A 24,769-nucleotide genomic window follows, 5' to 3' on the forward strand; every position below is an offset into this window, starting at 1 on the left:
GTTCCAGGCTGAGGGGGTTGAGCCGAGGATGAGGACCTCTATCTTGTCTGAATTCAGCTTCAGCCTGCTGTCCCTCATCCATTCGGTGATGGCCTTCATACCTCTGTGGAGGTTGGCTTTGGCGGTGTGGGGGTCTTCGGTGAGGGAGATGATCAGCTGGGTGTCGTCGGCATAGGAGATGATGTTGAGGCTATTTTGTCGTGCGACGTGGGCGAGTGGTGCCATGTAGATATTGAACAGCGTCGGGCTGAGGGATGATCTCTGAGGAACGTCGCAGATGATCCCGGTGGTCTTGGAGCGGAAGGGTGGGAGGCGGATACTCTGGCTTCTGCCAGAGAGGAAGGATGTGGTGCAGGCCAGGGCCTTCTCTTGGATTCCGGCATCATGGAGGTGTGCTGTTAGGGTGCGGTCGCTGACCGTGTCGAAGGCTGCTGATAGGTCCAGAAGGATGAGGGTGCTGCTTCTCCTTTGTCCATAAGGATCCTGATGTCGTCGGTGGCGGCGATGAGGGTGGTCTCGGTGCTGTGGTTGCTGCGGAAGCCGGACTGGGATGGGTCCAGGATATTGTTGTCTTCGAGGTAGCCGGTCAGCTGACAATATTCTCTGTGACTTTCACCGGGAAAGGGAGCAGGGAGATGGGTTGGAAGTTCTTGAGGTCGTTGTGGTCCACCTTGGGTTTCTTCAGTAGGACGTTGATCTCGGCATGCTTCAAGCTCTCTGGGAAGGTTGCTGTCTCGAAGGAGATGTTGATTGTTATCCGAAAGTGGGGGGCGATGGCTGTGCTGGCTTTGTTGAAAACGTGGTGAGGGCATGGGTCAGATGGGGACCCAGAGTGGATGGAGTTCATTGTCTTGACGGTGTATTCGTCGCTGACGTTGGTCCAGGTGGTCAGGCGGCTGGTTTTCGTGGTGGTCGCAGGAGTGGTGGTCTCGGCGTTGGAGGTGGGGGTGGTGGTGTTGAAGCTGTCATGGATGTCGTTGAAGCTGTCGTGGATGTCGGTGATCTTGCGGTGAAAGAAGGTGAGTCGCAGAGGTCTTGTGATGGTGGAATGTCTTTGGTGTTGGCGCTGGGGTTGAAGAGCTCTTTGCTGTTGTGTGCGTTGTTGTCTAGGAGGTCCTTGAAGGCAGTTCTCTTGGCGGTCCTGATGAGTTGGTGGTGTGGCCCTTGGATGCGCTTTGGGGTGGCCCGGTAGCAGGGGTGATCTCGTCCGGGATTGAGTGCGTGTAGGGTGCTGGAGTGGTAGTGCAGTCTGGTGTTGTGGCGGCTTCGGGATCCAGGGGTTCTGGCGCTGGGCGCGGTCCAGGCACGGACGGTTGCAGACGGGCTTGCCTTTGGCGTGTCTTCGGTGCACCAGCGGCGCATCCGCTGCGTGCGGCAGCTGTGCGGCTTCCATATGAGGGGCTGTGGGAGGGAGGAGCAGCTGGGAGGCGAGAGTGGGGCGGTGAATGGGAACAGCGGGGGCGGGGCCGCAGGGACGCAGCAGCGGGAAAGGTGGCACAGAGGGAAACCGGGGAAAAGCGGGGAGAGGACACAGAAGGCATGGGGGGAAGGGGGTATAGAAGGCAAAAAGGGGGTACAAGGGCACAGCAGAAGTGAAAATGGGAGTTTACAAAATGCAGAGAGCAAACAAACAGAGGAGACTCAAGCAGCACCAGGCAGCGGCAGGTACAAGGCGACAGCGGGGGCAGCGTCACAGAAGGACCGTGTGGCGGCTGGGGGGCGACCTACCTGAGTACAGGGTCAAAGGTCGCTCCCTTTACCGCTGTGCAGCCTCCATATCAGGGGCTGTGGGAGGGAGGAGCAGCTGGGAGGCAGAAGTGGGGCGGTGAATGGGAACAGCGGGGGGTGGTACTGGAGGGACGCAGCAGTGGGAAAGGTGGCACAGAGGGAAACCGGGGAAAAAGCGGGGAGAGGACACAGAAGGCAATACGGGGGAAAAGGGGGCACAGAAGGCAAAAAGGGGGTACAAGGGCACAGCAGAAGTGAAAATGGGGGTTTACAAAATACAGAGAGCAAACAAACAGAGGAGACTCACGCAGCACCAGGCAGCTGCAGGGGCAACACGACAAAGGTATATATATATATATATATATATATATATATATATATATATATATATATATATATATATATATATATATATATATATATATATATATATATATATATATGTTTGTAGGTTTATTTTTTTTATTAATGTATTTGTTATATTGTATTAAAATGTATATTACATGTATTTTCTTTTGTTAAAATTACTTTTTATATTAAATATATTTTATATATCTTATTTTATTTTATATTCACATAATAGTCGATATTGTATACATCTATATTTTTTATATCAATATTTTTTACTCTATATTTTTGTTCTTACCTGTTTAAGTATAGGGGTCTGCATTTTTGCTGTCAATTGTTTTTTACTAGATATTAACAGACGTGTGAGACTTCATGAGAGACAGATTAGACTGTGGTTCTTATACCAAATAGTTTTTGTTTTTGTTTTTAATGGTTTTAGAGAACTGCTGGAAGTAGTAATTGAACCAGAAGTAGAAATTAAACAACCAGAGCACAAGTATCTTGATGGCATCTTAAGATGTCATTAAATAAAGTAGACTATCTACAAAAGACCTACATCTGAATGAGGGGCATATTTACATTGAAGTAACAGAGTACGACGTTATGGTGCAGCCCTGCATTTCCCTCTACACTGGCGCTAAACTTAGCAGCCTAACGCCAACGCAGGCATCCTTGCACCATAGTGCAAGGGTATCTGCGTTGAGGGGAAGATTGCTTATGTACAGGAAGGTCTCCCTTTCTGCACATAAACAATCTTTAAATGCTGTTTTGTAACTTCTATGTGTGGCTTGGCAGTTCGGGCTGGACTGTTCCCATGAGGCACAGGATCAGACTGATTTGCATATAGCCATGTCTGAACTGGGGTGGCAGAGTGGGCTAAAGAACGGTGATGGATTAAACCCAGATCTTTTGACTGGGTGTGAGTGTTTGATTGATTCAGATGCTCCGTCCATCACCTCCCCCTTTGGACCCTCATTTACAAGGCAGCATTATACCACATTAGGTGGCTTAACGCTGCCTTGTAAATAAGGCGAGGCCCCTATCGCCATCACAACGTCACTGAAAGTGACGTTGTGGTGGTGATAGGGGCTTTCAAATATGCACCCGAGTTTGATAGAATGGGTTCAACAGTTCAACGGTAATCCAACTTGCTTGGTCACATGTTTTGAGAGCTTGGTGAGCTTAAAATGCTTGGAGTAAGGTGTACCAACTGCTCGTGGTGCTAGATGCAAGGAAGGGAGGAGCAAACAGAATTCACAGACCACATCCTAACCTAGCAGGATTGTCTCTATGAAGACAGGCTCAACCCAGTGTGGCCACTCTAACAGCCACACTACCGCATCCCTTTTGGGATTTTGGAATTGGAATTTCGATATCTCAGTATTTCAATGTTTCAACATTATCAGGGCTCAGAGTTCGGACTCTGGCCTCCTAGGAGCGTGGAGCTTGGAACACACTTACCCACTCCCTTTGCTTTGATACAATATCCTCAGGGCAAGGCAGGGCCGGACTAGGAACCAAAACCAGCCATGGCAAAGTGCTCGGGGTGCGGCTGAGCTCATTGCCAGGGCCGTTTTTCTGCTGATTTTGTTACAGGGCCGATTTTGCAGCTATGCTGCAAAAACGGTCCTGTAACAAAATCGGCCCCCAGGGGGCCCAAACTGGCCCCCCACCCATGCGGCGCACCAGGGGATTGCCCGGTGCCTGCAATGGCCAGTCCGGGCCTAGGGCAAGGGGCTCAAAGCCCTGAAGCTCAAAGCGCAAAGTGCACCAGCTCCCTCTGGGGCATATCTACAAGCCCCTATCGCCACGGGAACATCACTTTTTGTGACATTACTCTGGCGATAGGGGCTTTGACTTATTTACATGGCAGCATTATGCTACTTATTGTGGCTTCACGCTGCTTTGTAAAATAGGCCTCCTTTCATGCTATGCTTAGCGTGAAATGGCTGGGCAGTGGTTGTTGTGGTTGGCATTTCACCACAATACCCAGTTGGCGAAATGCTGTGTCTCCTAATTTTTGCTTTTTCCATGTGTGGTGCCTTGTGCAGCACACATGGAAAAAGCAAAAGGCCTATTATTGTTTATGTACGGAAACTCCGCCTTCCTGCACATAAACGATTTTTAAAAAAATGACATTTTGTGACTTACATGTGTCCATGTGTGCTGCATTAAGCAGCACACATGGAAGTGACAAAATGGCATTTTACGATTGTTTATGTACTGGAAGAGGGACCATGATGGCTAACGCCTCACTCTGCCACACCTGGGGTTATTTATAACCCCCAAAGTCTTCACAGAAAGACACAAATTACAGAACCCCCCCCCCCAACCCAGGAGTGAATGGTATGCAAATAGATAGGCAACTACAACCGAATACAATGTGAAAGTCACGTTTATCGCTTATTCATAGGGTATCAAAAGAATGTAAGTTCATTTGATATCAAAATCCAAGTCATTGCAACACACATTGATTTTGAAGTGAAAAATGAGCATTAGGCAGGAACTAAAAATAAATGTGTACATTTTGTGTACCATTCTCCTTTTCAGGCTCCTTCCCTCTGTGTCTCTCAGTTAAACGCATTGTTGTTACTCTATCACTCCCTCCTAAATGAGTCGCGGCGCATAGCACCCCTACAAGTGATGGGGTGCTTCTGTCCTTAGTGGTCTCAACTGAAGAACCAGCAGTTGACTGTGCATCTGCAGGGAGTAGCAGCAGCACTTACTAGCCCATCTATGGATCTTCCAAATGTTTGCATCCATGCTTCAACACTGTGCTCTTGATGCTTAGATGCTGCTGAAGCATCAGATACAGAATGGATAGAGCTACTACAGCCTTTGGAACTTCACTGACTCTGTGTGTCAATGTCTCAGACACGTTATTGGCTGAACAAGCCAGTGCATTTGAAATATCTTTGGTAGTATTGTTAAGAGCAAACACTCATATGAGCTGAGTAGCCTTCACATGTGCATGGGACGCTCAAGTTATCAAACTCCCTGGCTCTCAGAATTCCATCTTCAGCAGCAGAAGTCAGAGATACCTGCTTCATGATGGTTGCTCTCAGTCTCCCAGCGGCTGGCAGGGTTACCTGACAGGATGTTGGGAAGACTGGGTAACAAGTTGATGCTGCAGGTTCTGATGTTCAGACAAAGGTGACCGTGGAATCACAGTCAGGGTTTGTTGTTGAAGGAGACATGACTAGTCTAGAAGTTAAAACCTCCCCACTTCCTCTTTGGGTGTCTGTTTCAATATCCTCCTTTTGATTCACCATTTCTACTGTCTCCTCAGGTGCCGACACTTTGGGGTAGATGTATCAAGAAATCGTTTTGCACTTCTCTAATAGCGATTGGTAAGGAATCGCTATTAGAGAAGTGCAAAATGGTATGTATGTAGGAATTCTCTATTTTTTAGCGATTCCTTAACATTCCTTAATTGCGATTAGCAAATTGCTAATCGCAATTAAGGAATAATTTTCCCATTCATTTCTATGGGCCAGGAGGCCCATAGGAATGAATGTGCAGTAATTCTCAAATTGCGAATTCGCAATTTGCTAATCGCAATTTGAGAATTATTTCAAGGGTGCAGGGGTGTCTTATGGACACCCTGCTGCACCCCTGAAACTTACATGTGTGTGCATATGGCACACATACATGCCCTATGGGCATGTATGTGTGCCACATGCCACCTTCAAAATAGTGTTATTTTGTTGTTTTAAAGGATTTCGCAAATTAACACGGACCTCAAGTTCGTGTTAATTTGCGAGTCCTTAACCTAAATTCGCTACAAAAAAAAGCTTCATACATGGCATTTAAGGAATCGCACATTTGCGATTCCTTAAATGCTGATGCAAAATAAGGAATCGCAATTTATTGCGATTCCTTATTTTGCTAATCACACATACATCTCAAAAGATGCAAAATTTCAGTTTACGATTCGTTAAGGCCGAAATTCGCAGAATTTCGGCCTTAACGAATCGCAAACTGCTTGATACATCTAGGCCTTTGCTTCTATCCAAGAGGTAGAAAATTATAAATGTAACGTACCTCAGGAAATAACGTTACATGCATTATCTCAGCTAATGTGCATTTCAGTTAGAGCTCCGTACCAAGACTGAGCGCATTCCTCTCGGATGTTATTTCTCAAATCGATACAGAATAAAATAGTTTGCTTGCTAACAACATTTTCCAATAGACATGTATATGGTTAGGAGCTCGTATGCTCCTAACTGGCTTGCACAATTATAGTTTGTGTAATTTAGGGAGTAGCAGACATTTTTAAAGGTATCCTAACCTTGTTTCACCCATAAGGTGTACATAAAAAACATTCATATTTGTAAACCATTTCCTAACATTTAGACTACAGTTCCCAAAATGCAATGCACTTGGGTTAAAGCAAACGGGTAGAGTTAAGGTGACGGTTACATATTGGAGGTGTCCTATTTCTGATGCATGCATAATATGTGGCGATTGCGACTCTGATGTGACCATCATACACTTATGAAGCGGGGGCTCTCACCTGTCACAGTGGACGTATCCGCAGATGTATCAATGTTGCTGGCACCAGCTACAGATTCATACTTCAAAGTAGATTTAATAATCTTCTACGATGCTGGTTTTATGTGAGGTTCACCACGTGTTGTCAAGACCTCATTCCTTCTGGTGGCCAGTGGCTCTTTAATACATGTACTGAGATCATACCACTGCTTTTTGGTTTTATTGATGCTTCTATTAACCACACCAACAGCAGTAATAAATACCCTGCTGAGTGTTAGTCATATCCCCTTCTTGGTCCATCAGGGCAGTTAGACATTTTTTTTCCCCCAAAACTTGTACTTTTTCTATGCGCATTCTTCTACTAACATTTCTAATTCAGTATCACTAAACTTACATTTTCTTTCTACCTTTGCTTTTCCTGCTGACTTCATTTCCTTGTTGCTCCTGACTTGCCGTTTTGAAAGTGAGTTGTGCGGTGCTGTTGTCCCCCTCTCCTCTGCACTAAACCTGGAAACAAATTTTGGCGACAATCGAAACAAAACTGATTCCAGTGGAAGCCTATGGGTCAGAAGCCTTCCTGGGGAAGCTACACTTATCTCTGAACAACTCTCAGTGCAAGGTTTTCCACCTCATAAAATGAAATTGTTGGGTTCATGCCAGAAATGAGGCTTTAGAAATGCTGGACACACATAGTTTTTTTAATTTTATTTTATTTGGTATTTGGACGCACATCAACTCTGGGAAGCAAACATTCAACACTCGAACAAACAAATCAAATAAATGTGGGTGAAAGACAAGGAACGCTTCGAAAGGCGCAATCACTCATGGTGATTCATAAAGACATACAAATTGCCAATTTCACAGAGTTACCTGTTTGAAACAATTAAAGGCTTCCATAAATCCAGGTTCCTAGCACTGATCTTGGTCTTTCACCAACAAGTGACGCACTCCCAGCATGGGCTTCAAAACCTAGCACGATGCTAGGCAGGCTGTGCCTGGGACCAGAAAAAAACTCTCTTGCACATTTTGTGCATATGACCTTCCTTGCGGTCTGAACGAATAATGTTCTTGCACAACATCCTTTAACACCTATGGAACACCCTTCTTTTCTGTCTGCGAGGCTTGAGTGCCCAGGTAATAGTCTGCCTGGTAAACTTCATCACTGTTGCTGAGAAACTGCATAAAGCTGGGTGCATAACGACTCTGAGGAGGGCACCCCCACTTTCCAAGCACTCCCACTTTAACCACATGTGCTATTGTACTACCATGGACAATTCTGAACTAGACCAATGGCGCTGGTGCCCGCTATCTGTATGAATAACCAGCTGGCGCAGCAGTCACATAATAGTGGCCATTTTGCACGTTTTGTTGCACATTCTAAGCCCTGCCACTTTAACGACGTGCGTTTTCGCACTGTTATGGAAGTGATAGACTAGACCGACGGCACTGGTGGCTTCTACCTGTATGTACAATCAGCTGGCATAGCAGTTACTGCCAACTGACTTTTTGCTCTTCTTTAACCCGCCATTTTATCCGTTCTGTGAAACTCAAAGAGGGCTAACTCGTCTACGCCGGACATCTGAATGGAATTAACGGTATAAAAGCTTTTTATTATGTTTTAAAAGAGTTGTTGCACTGCGCACATGTTTCATATGTGTCGCTTTTCTGTCGTTTACAATTCTTTTATCATGTAAAGGTCTTCATTAGCTGCATCTTAATTAATACATGCAATCAATCAATCCTCTGCACTATAGAACTGCAGGGGTGTTCTACCTGTGCACCTCCTGGTGTGATGATGCCACCCCACCCGCTGCCAGGGCGTTGCAATTTGCCAATTCTATACGTTCGAAAATAGCAATTTGGCAATTCGGCATTCCAAATCTTACTGAATCGCTATTATAAATAGAATATGTATGTACATAACAGATTGCAGCTTTAGAATTTCTATTCCTTATTTCTCTCAAATAACAAATCACATCTCATTACCTTCATACATTGGCCCATAACTTTCTGTATGAGTGAGCAATCAGGGAATGAGGCGAAAGAAGGAGATGAAAGCCAGATATCAGGACAGCTCAAAACCTATCCCATGCATCAGAAGCAGGTCTTGAAGTCTAGCAACAGGTTCATGAATGCCAACAAGAAGAGATCCGTCCCTCTGCCGTGTTGTAATACGAATCGTTTCAAGCCGGGCACTTCTGATGCAAGGTAATGTTGCACTTTGTAAAAGTTATCTACATTACCACAGCAAATAAAACCGGGAGATTGTGTTTACATTTGTTCTCGCACTGTGTCATGGTAAAGGCTTACAAGGCAGGCGTAGCGTTGGAAATATTCGCGCTAAGTGCGACTATCTCCAAAAACGAACGCCTGCTCAGACCAGTTCTTAGCCATGTTATCCAATGGGAGGTGGATAACATGGCTAAGAGCATTTTGTCCCTAATGCGTGAATATCGCTGTATTCTCAGCGATATTCACGCATTTCGCCGCTATCGCTGGATATTTTAGCTCAATGGAGAAAAACGTTGCTAATAGCATGTTTTCTCTGCTAACATATCCAGCGATAGCCAGCGATAAAAAAAAATGCACTAAGCGCATTTTGCGATAAATATCGCTATTCCTTGGTAATATGCCCGAAAGTTTCTTGAGTTCCTTGCTCCTAAAAGAGTACAAACACCTAAATGTCCACTCCCCCGGTCCGTTCACACAGCGGCCAAAGGTTTACACCCTTCTGCTTTCGCCTCTGCATTTTCTAAACGAATCGATTATACATAAGAAGCGATGGGCATGATAATGCAGCTTCACCATAGCTGTGTACATCATTGGAGCCCGAGTTTATGGTATTGGTGTGTACTCATTCATATTGACACATTTTCAATTATTTTCCCTCTAAAAAACTGTCAAAGTAGATAACTTGTGCTTTTCAAGACGGTGCTGAAAAGGTAAAGCTGACAATAAAGTTATAGCTGTGATCACAACATGGGCAGATTGGTGCACTTGTAAAGGAGCATCAGGTAAAGGATGTCTCAATATGTCTCTTGTCAGATCCCAAGCTGACATTATCCATGGAACCTTCTGGAGGGCCTATTGTCGATGATTGTTAGCATTACCGAACAGTATAAAAGGAAACTGTCTTTTCTTGTTTACATTGTTTGAAACCTCTAAAAGAACAAACTTGCTGAAAGTAAAGGCAAGCACAGAAAAGTTTCCAAATTATAATAGGGGGTTCTTCTGACTAGAAACTACAAACCAGGATCATATACATTCAATACGATGGTTCAGGGACAAGATAGTCCCTGGTAACCTCTATAATTTGAAACTCACGTTTGGATTCACCAAAGTCAACTCAGCATTCCTTTCTCATATTCAACGCAGGTAAATTGTGCACCATTATATTAGCTAACATCCATGAAACTACAGCTTGAATTAAAAAAAATTCTGATTGAATGCGTTTTTAGCACTCGGTATTCTAGAACTGACGAAAAGAGTGAACCACGCATAAATATTTGCGTGACAATAATTTGTAAAGCAATTATCACTACTGCTGCTCACCGGACCAGAAGACATTTTATAAAGGTGAGGAGTAGAGCACAATTCCTCATTAACTATAAATGCAGCTCTACCACAGTGATTATAGTGTTTACTTAAATTAACTTTCATAACACATGACACGTGCACTGTGTGGTAAAAAAGTCCCTCAAAAGCACTTATTGTTAAATAGTGAGTAAACAGGTATTTTTTGCTAGGAATGGAGCATCTGTATGGTATTTTGTGGTTGCATTCCATTGCAACGCATGCCTTTTCCACGCATGCTTTACAACAGAATGCTTTTTCAACGCATAACCTTGACCACGAATATTCCTTTACCACGCATACCTTTACAACGATTTTCGTGTACGCATGGTAAGGGTATACTCTTGGTAAAGGTTATACCCCTCCCCTGTACCCTTACGTGACTCCCAAGCCCCAATCCTTCTTATATTTACCCCTGCCCTTAACCCTCAATTCTTTTATATATATATATTTTTTATAATACTAAAATTCTCCTTACCTCTTCATGTCGTCTTCTTTCCATCTTCCGTGGTGACGTTGTACGTCGTAAAGAGGAACTTGAAGTTTCTTTCCATTTCCTCACAAACGACACCGATTGCCTGCATTTATTGACGTGAATTCAGGTGAGTTTTATTTTATGGGGGGGGAGACCCCCCCAAACCTCCTTTTTACCCCACTTTTTTTGGAGGGATAGACCCCCAAGCCCCTTTTTTCTTATTTTACCCTTTACCACACATGCCTTTACTACGTAATTTGTAGTAAAGTTATGCATGGTAAAGGCTTTCGTGGTAACCACGCATGCGTTGTAATGCATGCGTGGTTAAGGCTTTTGTGGAAACGGGCGCGTTGTAGTGGCCGTTTCCCATATTTTGCCAGAATATCAATCAATCAAGTATTTATAAAGTGCGGCAAATCACCTGTGAGGGTGTCAAAGAACTGGAATTGCTAAGTGCTTCGTGGCGATCTGTTCAGTCAAACAGCCAAGTCTCAAGTCCTTTCCTGAATTCCTGAAGCGACAAAGGGGTCCTGGGGTGCATTGGAAGGTCATTCCAAGATTTAGTTGCCAGATGTGAGAAGAAGAGTCCTCCGCTATTGCCTCAGTGGATCCAGGGGTTGTGTGTGAGGAAAAGGGAGGCGGATCATAGGTGTCTGGTCGGTTGGTGGAAGGTCATGCGTTTGTTTATGTATGCTGGTCCTTCGTTGTGCAGGGCTTTGTATGTGTGGGTCAACATCTTGAACTGGGACCCCTTATTGACCATGAGACAGCGTAGCTTCTTGAGGTGCTGTGTGGTGTGGGTCCGTCAGGGGAGGTCAGAATGAGAACTGCTGCTGAGTTTTGTATTGTCTACAGTCTCTTCGGAGGTGTGCTAGGATTTCTACATAGAGTGTGTTCTTGGAGTCCAGCCTGCTGGTAACAAGGGTCTTGTTGACAATCCTTCTGGTGTTAATTGGGAACCACCCGAAGATCTTGCGCAGCATGTGTAGGATGTAGAAGTAGGTGGGTGAGACTGTGTTTACCTGTTTCTTCACAGATAGCTTGCTGTCCAAGATGATGCCAATGTTATGAGGGTGGTCTGTCAGGGTGGGGGGGTAGGCTGAGTTACGCAGGCCACCATACGTCATTCAACAGTAAGATTTATTTTTCTCCCAAAGATGAGGACTTCTGTCTTGTCTGCCTCGTCCATGTTAAGAATATTGACTTCTAAATACCTTGGGACCAAAATATTGAGGGCCAATATATTGTGAAGGTAAATATATTGAGGTAAATATATAAGGGTAACCATAGATTTACTATTCTTAACTCCACATCTGCATACCTTGAAGATATACATATAGTTCAAGTACATACAGGTGGAGTTAAAAATAGCAAATCTATACTTCTTCATATGCACTTACCTTCGTAATATATGCATGCTACTATGATTTACTATAAGCAATTTGGTGATATCCTTGACACACTTTTCTATAGCTACATTTGATGCACATGATATTAAAGCAAACAAATGCAAACAGACTTTCACAAATGCTGGTTGGAAGCATTAGCACGATAAAGAGTATCATTTTGAATGTTCCAATGCTTGTTTTTTTCTTTACTTACTTGAATGTGATTGCTATTATACTCAAAGGTTGCACCTTTTTGTTCCAGGGGTAACAAAAGGTAATTTTGATTTCTCGTTTATTTATGCAGCTCAATACGAAACCAAATCGAAAAACAAAAAAAAATACATAAAGGTGACAAACGTGAAAGGAAGTAGGTTTTCTTTTGGAAAAAAAATGCATTTGAGGCAGGGCAAGAATGAGATGTGAGGTGCCAGAAAAGTGAACAGGTAACCTCCTTATATGGTAAGAAGTGGAACTCACATAATCAGGAAGGATGCAACATCGCTTTTAATGGGGATATCTGTGCGTGCAGAAGGTAATGCAGGATACACGCTATAAACATTGTATTCCAAAAGAGGGCATCTGTGTAGGAATTAGTGAGAACTGATGAGAGGACAGTGGAGCAGCAGGGCATAGTAATAATAGGTAACTGTACGCATCGTACAAATAACCGAATCTATTTATGACACGCCTGCACCAAAGTGGGGAACGGTTTTGGTTACAGCTATCTGGGTGATTTTTCTTTAGAACTGCAGCAGTGTTCTAGTTGTGATAGCCTTTAGTGTGGTGGAAGGGAGAAAGATAAAGGTTCTGAGCCATTCAATCAAAATGAATGCATTTTTTGCAGAACAGGTCGTGTTAATCCAAACTATGTACTGTATTATTCCAATGGATGGATATTCATATAGGACAATGTAACAATGTGCTAATTTTTTTTCAAGCTAGAAGTCCCTTTTTTTCAGAAATGCACAAAGCACAGCTGGAATTGATACTGCAAGTCCTCTAAATAAAATTTTAAAAAGTCCTGAATTAAGGTGTACAATGGTCTACGATTCGGTAAAAAACAAAAAAGCTACATTAATTATCCCAAAATGTAGTTGAACGAGATGTGTGGTTTGATGGATTTCAGTTATTGTGACCATGAACACGAAAGCCTTACAAAGGAAGGACAGATGGATTTGGTCCAAAGACGTTTGCACTCTGCCTAGCCAATATCACAATCACTGACAAATTAGGACACATAAGTATCGTGGAAACAGACTAGTATCACATATGCAGGATGGAGGGGTTTCTTACTGAGAATCCTCATTTGAGGCACGTTTGCTTTTATGTGATAGTGATTCCGTTATTTTTGCGACAGCTATGCACCTTCAGGGATACATGTTTAAAAGAACCCAGCATCCTCCCAGGGCAAGAGCAGACAGGGAATCAGGATGTTTCTCACATAGGATCATGCATTATGCATGGTCTTTTTCTGTGAAATGGAGACACACACTAAACAACATCCAGTGAGAACCACAGAATGCGGCGGAGCAATGTGAGCTGAAAGAAAGCTGCCTATTTTTGACTCCCTGGGAGTACGTTGTATGTGTTTTTTTTTCTGGTATCAAAGCAATGCTTAATGGCAGTCAGACTAAAATAGAGGCTGTAGAAAATGAGGAATAATTTAATTTGTTATGCCAAGATTCAGAGTTCTTACATGTCCGCTTGTTTCTCCGTGTGAGGGCAGGTGGGCAAGGGGAAGGCATGGCTATGGTCACTGTTAGCAGCAGGCACAAGGTGGAAAGTGGGCCTTTTACCATCTGCCAATGGACAGTCTTAAATCGTAAATCACTCTTTGAAAGGGTTTTATTCAGCAAGAAAACATAGTTAAAACATGCCAGTAAATATAATTGCCCGTTCAGCTTCACATGTTCACAAGCACACCATCTTGCATGAATCATGCTTCCACAGCACTGTAGTTTCTCAGAGTATATATACAGATCCCTACATCACAACTCTCCCATTACCTCTTCCCCTTTTCAGGTGACACCCTCAAAAGCACGATGAAAACGTGCTCAATTGGTAAGTGCCAGTGATTACTTAGTGGATTTTTTTTTTCAGAATAAAACAGATTTTATGTATACACAGTAGAACACATAGATACACAAAACACACAAACATGCACACACATAGGCACAAGTGCATACACACACAGGCGCAAACACCCACGCTGGCACAAGTCCAAAGAAAGAAACACAGGCAAATGTACAGACACTGTAACACACGGGAAAGCATTTGCACACGCGTGCAAACACACACACACACAGCCACACACAATGCACACAGGAATGCACACATGTAGGAACACAGGCCTACACACATACGAATTCTCACATACATAAATTCCATAAAATTGAGCTGTTGCACTTACAATAAATTCACAAATCTGACTTGCCTTTTATAATTATATAGTTTTGCCCACCTAGGATCTTACATCATAATATGAAGAACATTGCTAGGGACGTCCCGCTCGCCTTTGCAGCTGGCTCCATTCCATCTCCCTTTTATGCACTTGCCGAGCTCTAACTTCAACCCTGCAATCCTCCTCAGGCCTCAGGATTAAATTATCAATGTCTATTCTCATTCCCATGACAATAGTTAATTGCTCTGGGGGAGTAGCTGTGGCAGATAATTAATTAGTGGTGTGCACAGATCAGCAATTTAAAGATAGTAGTGCTAGTTATAGTCACCACCTTGCACTTATTGTGCTTTCCAGCTCCCTCTGCCCAGAAGCAATTCTGCTTTGCTTCATGGAAGCGAGAACATTTTTCATGCAGTGCTCCTGCCAAGCCATAGTAAACTGTAATGTCCTGGGGGTGGGCACCCCAGAACATTGCTGGAGCCAGCCCTGGGGATGACAGTCCCCAGCGCCATGGAGGGCACCTGGAGGGGGGCCAGATGACCCCCTCCCATCCACTTTTTAGCCCTGCAGAGGTGGTGGTCCCAGGGCTGGGCGTCTGCAACCAACCACTGCCTTTACTTAATTTGTAGCCCGGGGAGGTGGCGGTCCATGGGGCTGCGGGGGGCTGTGTACCCCACGCATTTCAATACATTAGCCCCAGGGAGGTGGTGGTCCCCTGGGGGGCAGTGGCCCCCTTGCATGTTGTAGTGTATCCCGGGGAGGTGGTGGTCCTAGGGGCAGCGGCGGCGGTTGGCCCCCAGCATTACAATACCCTAGTCCAGTGACAGTGGCTCTCCACCGGGGCTGCAGGGGCCTAGACACCCCCACATTATCACCGCAGATTGCTACAAAACCTCGCCCACCCGGGGGCCGAATTAAACAAAGCACTGGAGACATTTAGTGGGTTTACCAGATATACCCCGATTCCAGCCAAATTGTTTTAATAAAAATGCTTTTTTGGCCCTAGTCCCTGTGGGACTTCCTGAAAAGGCCCAAGGGATCAGGATGTTTTACCCTGTCCCTTTTTCTTGATTTTTTTCATGTATTTCTCGTGGTTCGGTTCAACTGAGTCAGAAGATGGCTGCCAACACTTCCTGGTTTGAAGTTTTGATAACTCTTAAAGAAGGAGCATCAGAAGAATACGAAACCAGGCCGTCTTTCACTCACACAGTTACTAAATAAAAAGGCATGATTGCGACTAACACACAGAAAACTTTTATATTCTTAGTTCACTTTGTATCAACTACACCTCCTGGGTAAGGCTATGTTTATATTATTTCAGTCATACCCCCCATGTGTGTAATTTAATTTCAAATAAAGCATTCAACCACAAACATGTCCCAATACTATTAAGGATGATACTGGCACACTAATCATAAGAAATGTGAAGAAATGTAAAAAATGTGAGGTGGTTAGAATGTGCCTCAGGTAAGCAACCACCACAGAGCTGCTGGTAGGTACTCACCAGTGTGCTCACTTTGTCATCATCGGCACTTTAAAGACAAAAAAATCAAAAGTGACCAAACTCAAATAAATGTGAGAATGAGAAAGGTGTAACAAAAAATGGTGCTAACTACCATCTCTACCCCGTAATGTCTAACAACGAGTTCCCTGAATTAACCATTAAAATAGGTTGTGAACACCTATCATATGTATTTAATATTTGTCCAGTGTTCACACCTAGTTAAATAAAAGAGCATGTTTAGACCATTTTAAGCGGAAAAGCCAACATGTTTCTTTGTCTTACGGTTTTGTGGCAATTTCGTCAAAACACAAGGAAATATCTCCACCTCAATAATATTGGACCTGCAGTGGTTGACAAAAACAGAGAGAAGGAAAGGTAATGCCAAAAATAAAAGTTTTAAAAAACAACATATTGGGGGTCTTGTCAGCCCCCATACGTGTTGACAGCCCACGCATCTCGTGTCATATTCAAAGAAAAGCCATAATTACCTGGCGGCTACCAGGAGGACATGTACCAACATTTCACCAGGGAGGGCCTTTCCCTCATACAACTTTAAAAAGCAGAAAGACACCTGCGCCTATGTGTAAATATGGGCACATCAATACTTGACCATATTGATAGGGCTGAGATTCAAAGAATGAAATATGCATACTAAACATACAGCCTCTCCAATTAAAGAGTGTGGAGTACCTTGATTTTGCACTCACCAAATTTGTCTAGCGGTGTACAATCCGACATCATCAGAGGCATTTTACCACAATTTTGCAGAGATATACAATTCTGCATGACCAGAGCCTTTTATCTAATTTATGCCAAGATCATTTTCTGATATAAAATCAATCATAAAAGGAAAGCTAAACAGACATGCACACCTACTCGCTTATCTGTTTTCAAAACTCACCGCCAGGACTGGGCGTATACACTTCGCTACTCGAGTCATCAGAAGTCATTTCTCAAGCAACTCAAGTACCCTTTAGCGTAGCACGACCAGGAAGGACATCCCAGGTCGTATCAAGTAGTAATCTATACAGGCGCTTATTTAGTGAATATCGGGCACCACCTCTAATTTCTCGGAGGTGCCATCTTGGAATGATACATTGTATACAGGAATGAATACTACTTCCATTACAAGACTATTAGGGGGCCAAGATTTATAGCATCATCCACCCGTCATACCCTGAATATAGCGTTACTGGTCAGAATGAACATAAACCCAATGTGGTGGCATCTTTAAAACTTTGACCAATGTATTTAGATAAACTTCATACAAATGTTAAACAAAAGTAATACTCAGTGTGTTTAAAGTTTTTCTTGGTGATTCCTGTCTTTCTGTGCGTGCTTTTTTAAACATCGGTATTTCTACTTGATCTACATGCATCTATATAAGGGTATAGTCTTCATGCATGCATTTAGCTGAAAGTGTAATTTTTCTCCCCACTCAAAAGCTGTAATTTGAGGATGGGCCCAGGTGCCATGTATTCTGTACCTAGTGTTACATACCAAAGTATCCGCGACTAGCATCTAAACAATGATCCTATATTGGGCCACCAAACAAGCGTAAACGACAGAAAAAAGTTCTGAATTTTAAACCCCTCAATGAGCAACTCACTGGGTGGTAAATACAGGGCTCTATAATATTAGATGGCATCACCTGCCTACTCTGTGTCACTCAATAGAGTCATTCAGCCCATCCTGGTCTGCCTTCTCGGAAAAGATCCAACGAGCTGCTTTCTGGACGAGTAGGTTTTCGTCTTGCCAAGTAGTCAATAGAGGACACCTAGGAGATTTCCATCTCATGGTGATTGTTTGTATCGCTAGTATGAGGGCAAGGTCTAAAAACCGCAACTGGACTCGCTGCGCACTGGTGCGCTTGTGGAGGCCCATGAGGCATTCCAGTATGTTGTCCTGGATTGTAAAATGTGTGACCTCTTCTAGGGAACCCACTTGTCTTGTAGAAGTAGACAGGTCCATAACATGTGTGCAAATCCCGCCTCATCCGCCTTGCATCGAGAGCAACAATGTTTTGCTTCAGGAAACATGAGGTGTATTCTCTTTGATGTAAGGTAGGATCTATGCAAAACCATTGTTTGAATACATTTAAGTTTGGCATTGCAGGATACTCTCTTGGGATGCTCTAGCATGCTCGCCCAAGCCTTGTCAGTGATTTCCCTGTCTGTGTCTGCAGCTCATTTGGTGCGGAGGTCGGTGAGTGTGAGGGACGCCTGCGCTCTGATGCCCATGCATAGCCCTTTAACTAGATGTCCAGCCTCCCCATTGAATACAATAAATATACCAGTTCATGTTGTGGAGGTTCTGTGCGCTGAGGTGGCCACGTTTCCCTGACATAGTGCGACACAGACGCATAAACCAGATACAGTCGGTCTGGTGCACCCGTGACCTGTACGAATGTGTCATGGTCGAGGAGGTTGCCATTACCAAAAAACGACCCGACCTCCTCCACGCCGGCCTCCGTCCATGCTTGTAATGGGGCCATCGTGAGCCCGCCCCCAGGGAGAGGTATGCCCAATAGAGGTATATTTTTCGACTAAAGAATCGTAGATGATGTGTTATGCAGGGCCTTCCTCCAACAGTGAAGTGCAATCTTGAGTAAGGGGAGCCCATCTGGGGGGATTCTGACTTTCAGCAGTAAGAACGTTCGAGGTCCCTGGGGGTATAACCTATCTCCTGTAGGTTCCTTCCTGCTGTCCAGTAGGACAACCACTGGAATTGACACGCAAAGTAATAAGCTTTGAAGTCGGGGACCCCCAGCCTCCCCTGTGGGTTTCTAGTTGTAATTTCTTGAGGCTCACTCTCCGGCGGCTCTTCCCCAGATAAGTTCCAAGAGAATGATGTGTGCAAAATATTGATTTTGAAACCATCAGAGGCAGGTTCACAAAATAATACAAAAGACGGGGAAGCACCACTATCTTCGAGATGGCGATCCAGCCCATTTCCAAGAGTGCCAGGGAGGTCCAGAAGGCCACACTCGAGCATATGGCAGTGAAAGCCTTCGAAAGATTGCCTTCCAGTTGGTCTGTCTGAGCCCTGTACAACTGGGTTCCTAGATACTTAAATGTCTTATGTGCTACTATTAATGTAGAGTTACCAAATGGAATCGCGTCTGGGTGGGGTCCGTCTTGGAAATAAAAGGCGTTTGATTTCTGGTGATTGATAGCTAGGCCCGAGATGCGCTCGAAGGTTAAAAAACATAGTGGGGAGAGGCTCAGCTCTGGAGGCCAGGTCACGCAGGTAAAGGAGGATAATTGGCATATATTGAGATTAGGTGGGTGGTGCCATCTATCGGTATGCCCAATTATTCAGCCAATGTTCTCAGGACTGTCGCCAATGGCTCCAGTGCAAGGACAAACAGCAGGGGAGACAAGGGGCACCCCTGTCGAGTGCCTCTGTGTATAGTGTATTTTCGCGAAATATGGCAGCCAGTGTGTGCTCTGGCAGTTGGAGCTGTACACAGTGGGAGCACTAATCAGAGATAATCTGCCGGGAGACCAAACCGTTGAAGCGCGATGAACATGTAATCCCATGTTATAGAGTCAAAGGCCTGTCGCAGGTCAAATGCCAGGCATCCGGCCTCCTGATATTCTTCGGGGCAGCCTTCATAATATGGTTGTCGGCGCCTAGTGTCAGGGACGTGCTGCGGCCTGGTAAGAACCCATATTGATCCGTGTGTATGAGGGCATTTTGTGGTTGTATGTAGTTAATGAGTGCTTTACTCAAAATGTTATATTCAGTTGCTAGGAAGGATAAAGGTCTATAGTTGCCTATATCCGTGCTGTCCCACCCTGGTCTGGGGATGGACACAGCCAGTGCCTGCATGGCAGAGTGTGGCAGGTGACCGTCCTCTGAGGCTACCTTAAATAGTTCTTCCAGTTTAGGGACCAGGCTATCTGAATATGCTCCATAGAATTCTATTGGCAGGCCATCTGGACCAGGCACTTTATTATGGTTAACACCCTTGATTACAGCCCGGATCTCGTGCTGGGTGATTGGCCCAGAACGTTCCTTCTGTGTTTTCACAGGGAGAGCAGGAAGGGTTAAGCCCTGGAAGAATTTGTCCCTTAGTGTGTCATTAGTGTGTGTTGGGGCAGTATATAAGTGGCTAAGGTAAGTTTTGTGTATTCACCAGACCTTTGTTTGGTACCCTAATCTGCGTAATGACTGGTGGTTCAGGGTTGTCCCATACTATCCGGCCCAAGAATGCTCCAGATTTGTCCACCTCAGTGTGTTTTCATTGTGTGAAGGCCCTGTGGTCGATGGTTCGAAGAGTTTCTGAGGTTTCAGCATGCCTGATGCGTGCGTCTCCTAGGGCTTCATGTTTGTCCGGGTCCAACACTGCCTCTGGCTCCAGTGAATTAATGATGTTTCCATATGAACTAGGTGTTGTGCACCTCTTGTCTAGCCCCTACCAATTGCCCAATGAGGATCCCCTCATCATCACCTTGAATGCGTCCCAGTCTATTAGGTTAGGGGAGGCTGTATTCCAATTTTCAGAGAAGTAATTTGTTATGGCCCTTGCTATATGAGTGCGAAATGGGGCATCCTCCAATAATTGAGGCCACAATTTCCAGGTGGGCACCAGGGTTGATATTCTCCCCCATGTAAATGTAATCTCTAGGGCGTTATGTTCAGAAAATGTCTTGACTAAATATGTGGAATGGGTTATTTGTGTACCAACACTATGTGTACAGAGAAACGTATCCTAGTATGGAGCTGATGAACAGGCGAATAAAAGGGGTATTCTCTGTGTGTAGGGTGCATTAATCTCCATGCGTCAGGCATGCCCCATCCATTCAACCGTGTATTCAAAAGTTCTACTTGTTTGCAGGGGCCTGCTCTGTGCAATGGGAGTTGGGACCTGTCCAGGACGACGTCTAGGATGGTGTTGCAATCCCCACCCAGAATCCAGGGCATAGTATCCCATCCTGTCAGAGCCACCCCCAATCAGTGGAAGAATTTGTCCTTGTCTAAATTCGGGGCATATATACTTCCCAAGTACAACGGCTGACCGTCCAGAGTGCCCTTCAGCAATATATATTGCCCCTGGTCGTCTATGAGACGATCTAATTCTACAAACTGGACTCCATGTCGGATCCAGATGGTCGCCCCCCTAGCGAAGGTTGAATAATTAGTGGAGAACCAGTGGCTTCACCAATTTCTACGGGTCTTTAATGCCTCTGAGTCAGTAAGGTGTGATTCCTGGAGGAAGACAATGTGTGCTTTGAGTTGTAGTAGGTAAGCATGGACTCAGTGTCTTTTCTGTCCAGCCCCGAGTCCTCGCACATTCCAGGTCAGTAAATTATAAGAACTTAAGGTGGCACAGTTTCTAGACATATGCTAATAGTGTAATCAGAGCTCCCTGTACCTCGGAGCCAAGTGACTGTCTTAGACCAGGAGGAACCCTTACCCTTTAAACCAGCAATACTTGGCACAGCCTGTAAACTATGCTGAGCCCAACACATACCCCAAACATTTAGAGACCACATAACGGTGTGTTCGCTTGGTGGGGGGTCACTGCCGCCGTCCAATGTTAGTTTGTATAGTTATAGAGATCCTGTAGCTCTACGGAACTCGGGGGGGGGGGGGAATACATATCTTTACAAAGTTTGTCTAACTCCTCTAGTTATGCATTCTAATATTTGAATTAGACACATCAGCAGATTCTATACTGGTCTATTCAGCATAAACAGACAGGCTAGTTGCTATGCAGCAGTAGAGAAGAACAGATCACAAAGGTTTAGTTTCACACAATTACGACCTGGCTATATCTTGGAGAATTAAAGGACATCGGTTCTTTTGCCATATTATGCACCTGGCTCATCATGAGTATGGGCATTATATGCAGGCAACTTAAATATAACACTTTGCATGCAATTTTGTCATATCATAGCAGATGGCATAGGGTCATTTCAGTAGTAGCGACTATACGATCATTAATCTGAATAACCTTATACAACAATACTTAAAAAAGAGAGGTTTACATTGCGGTAAGTACATACAAATCTGACCGGTGTTTACCTTAGTAATGTTCATTCTCTATTCTTCAGGCCATAGGTTCTGGAAACTAGCAATTAACAGCTAACATTACCAAATAAAATGCACATTATGTAAGTAGGTGTCAAGTATAGTCTGCCTGCACAAGCCTTGAAAGGATACTGATGAGTTTGGTGTTATGTCTGATGGTCATGCATATGCTTCAGCATGTGTTCATTTATGACTTATCAACAGAGTACTTCAGCTGTCTATTAGATCGCCCACAGTTTGAGGTGTCAGCGGGGGGAACTGGGTGATGCTGGGATCGGAATCCGACTGAATAGTGCTGTCCTCCGAATTAGTCAGGATCTTTGGAGTACTGTCCGGGAATGAGCCTGCCATGGCCAGTGCTTTAGCTCTGCCGGTCATTTGCTGATCATGAGACGGTCCGGCGTTGGTGTTGTTCTGCAGTTCCTTAGTATTGCGGTGGCGTATTTGGCTCTGCGGTTTCTCAGAACGGTGTTGTGAGGATCCCGATATACCTCTCTGGCTCGAGTCAAAGTTCATTACCTCCAACCATTCCTCAACGTCGTTCGCGCTACCAAAAAAGTATGTTTTTCTGTCGTGGATGACCTTTAATCTAGCCTGGAATAGTAGTGCATATTTGAGTTGAGTCGCTCGCAGTTTTTTCTTTATGGCTTGATAGGAGGACCGTTGGTGTTGTACCAGGAAAGTGTAAACAGGATACAGCGAGATGTGTTGGGTTTCAAATTGTATCTGCGTTTTTTCTCTTGCTTTTTGCAATAGCACATCCCGGACTCTGTAATTTAATATTTTAACAATGAGAGGTCTTGGGGGTGCACCGGTTTTCAGCCGTCCTGTGGGGATCCGGTGTTCGTGCTCCACACAAAAGTATGGTGATAGGCCATCTGGGGCTCTGTGTTCTTTAAACCAGGCCTTCATGTAGTCTGCAGCCTTGTCTCCCTCGCTACGTTCCGGTAGGTCAATCACGCGGATATTATTGCAGTGATTCCTGCCTTCTGCATTCTCGACCCTATTCTGGAGGCCACTAATCTGTTGTTGCAATTGTATCTGTGTGGTATGCTCAGTCAGTGTAGGTTCCATAGTATTAAGGGTTTGTCCATGTTCTCCCACTGTATCTGCCAGTTTCCCATGATCCGCTTGAAGTAGGGTGAGGCCCGTCGTGAGGGTGCCAATTTGTTATTCGTTGGCAATGCGGGATTCCCGGACTTCTTTGAGTATTAGATCCAATTTGTCCGGGGCAGGCTCGGCAAAATCAACAGTTGAAGGTCTAGGTGATGGGGGCCTGATGGTAGTTTTCTTGCCACTAGGGGGTCCGCCAGTGGTGCCATCTAAGGTTTTACCTTTAACTCGTCCCATGGTACTCGCCACCTGATGATGGGTGGCCAATACTTGAGGCTGGAGATTGTTTGGGAACTCCGCCCCGTACCCTAGGGTCCCAACAGGCAATCTTCACCATATAGCCGCGCCTCTGAGTGTCTGGAACGGGTACTGTGCTCTAGTGGGGACCGGAGAGCGTGCTACAACTTTGCAAGCGTCTCATCTCAGTCCCTCACCCTCCAATTGAGTAGGACCACCTACGTGAAGGTCAACAGTATCTTTACACTCATTAGGTGGTGTATGCTTTAGTTATGAGCCGCACCCAATCTTCTACTCACTTTTGCATTTGTCTGCGTGGGCCGGCCGTGAAGTCCCGTGAGGGGTCCAATGAGCCCTTAGCTTCAATGGGTTGTGTCTGATGCGGTAATAGTCGAGGAATGAATGGTGCTCAGGGCTTCACTTCAGCCGCGCAGCGTGGCACCTCAACGCTCCACAGCACCAAATAGTCTATCAGGCCGCTGCTCTCATTAGAGGCCGACCGGCCCAAAAGCTCTACAAGGCTCCGTCAGTGTCGCGCAAGCAGGGCTGGTCAGAAGACTTCTCAGGTGCGACACGGCAGCCCCAACCTCAGTCCTGAGCGTTCACGGCTACTCCGGGGCCCACCGACAAGGTGCATCCATCCCTGCACTCCCCCGCCAGTAATGAAAGGCTCGGGAGGCTCCCAAGCCTTGGCGCCAAGGCCCAGAGGCAACGATCAAGCAGGTAGGGATGAGCGGTATAAGGCCCGGGTGTCGCTGCGGCTGCGGGCCCCAGTCAGTGAGGTGTATTTAACTCCGCTCTCCTCCTGCCATGAATTAGCGGCCCAGGGAGTGGGGGCTCAGCCAGGTTTAGGTGTTTTACAACCCCCAGCACGGGCCGCGTCACTCACTGCTTATCCCCAAATCAGTCCGTTGCGGTGCGGCCTGCTTATCTTGGGGGCCACCTTCACAGCAACTTGTGGCTCAGCTGTGCCTCCGGGGTCGCCCTTAATCTCCGCCGAGCAGAGTCAGCCACATCGCAGGGCACTGCCTTTCGAGCGTTGGGTCTGCCGGCAGGGGGCAACGGATGCGTCTCTTCAGTGTCGGCACGGCGCTGCAAGCAGGCCACGTCCTTAAGTCTCAGGAAGGCTCAGTGGGCATCCTCCGCATTGCAATTCAGGGGGTCAAACCAAGCCGGTCACTGCACCAGGTCAAGCCAGGTGTACTCTCCGTGTCAGACGGTGAGCTTGGGCGATTATCCGGTAAGTGCTCAGGGTCGTTCCCCCCAGGGTCCGGAGCCTGACCAGAACACTTCCGCCATCTTAGGCGGCTAGCATCGCCCCACGTTTGTTGGACAACATAAACTGAGGGACATGTTTATAGACCAGCTAGCTCACAGTTCACTATAAGCCCACAAACCTTACCAAAGAGCAAATAGTTTCTGGCAACCATTGAACATGACAACCCCTTGAGCCTTTAGGGATCGTGGAA

The sequence above is a fragment of the Lissotriton vulgaris genome, chromosome 7 (assembly GCF_964263255.1).
Source record: "Lissotriton vulgaris chromosome 7, aLisVul1.2, whole genome shotgun sequence".
NCBI classification, from domain to species: Eukaryota; Metazoa; Chordata; class Amphibia; order Caudata; family Salamandridae; genus Lissotriton; species Lissotriton vulgaris.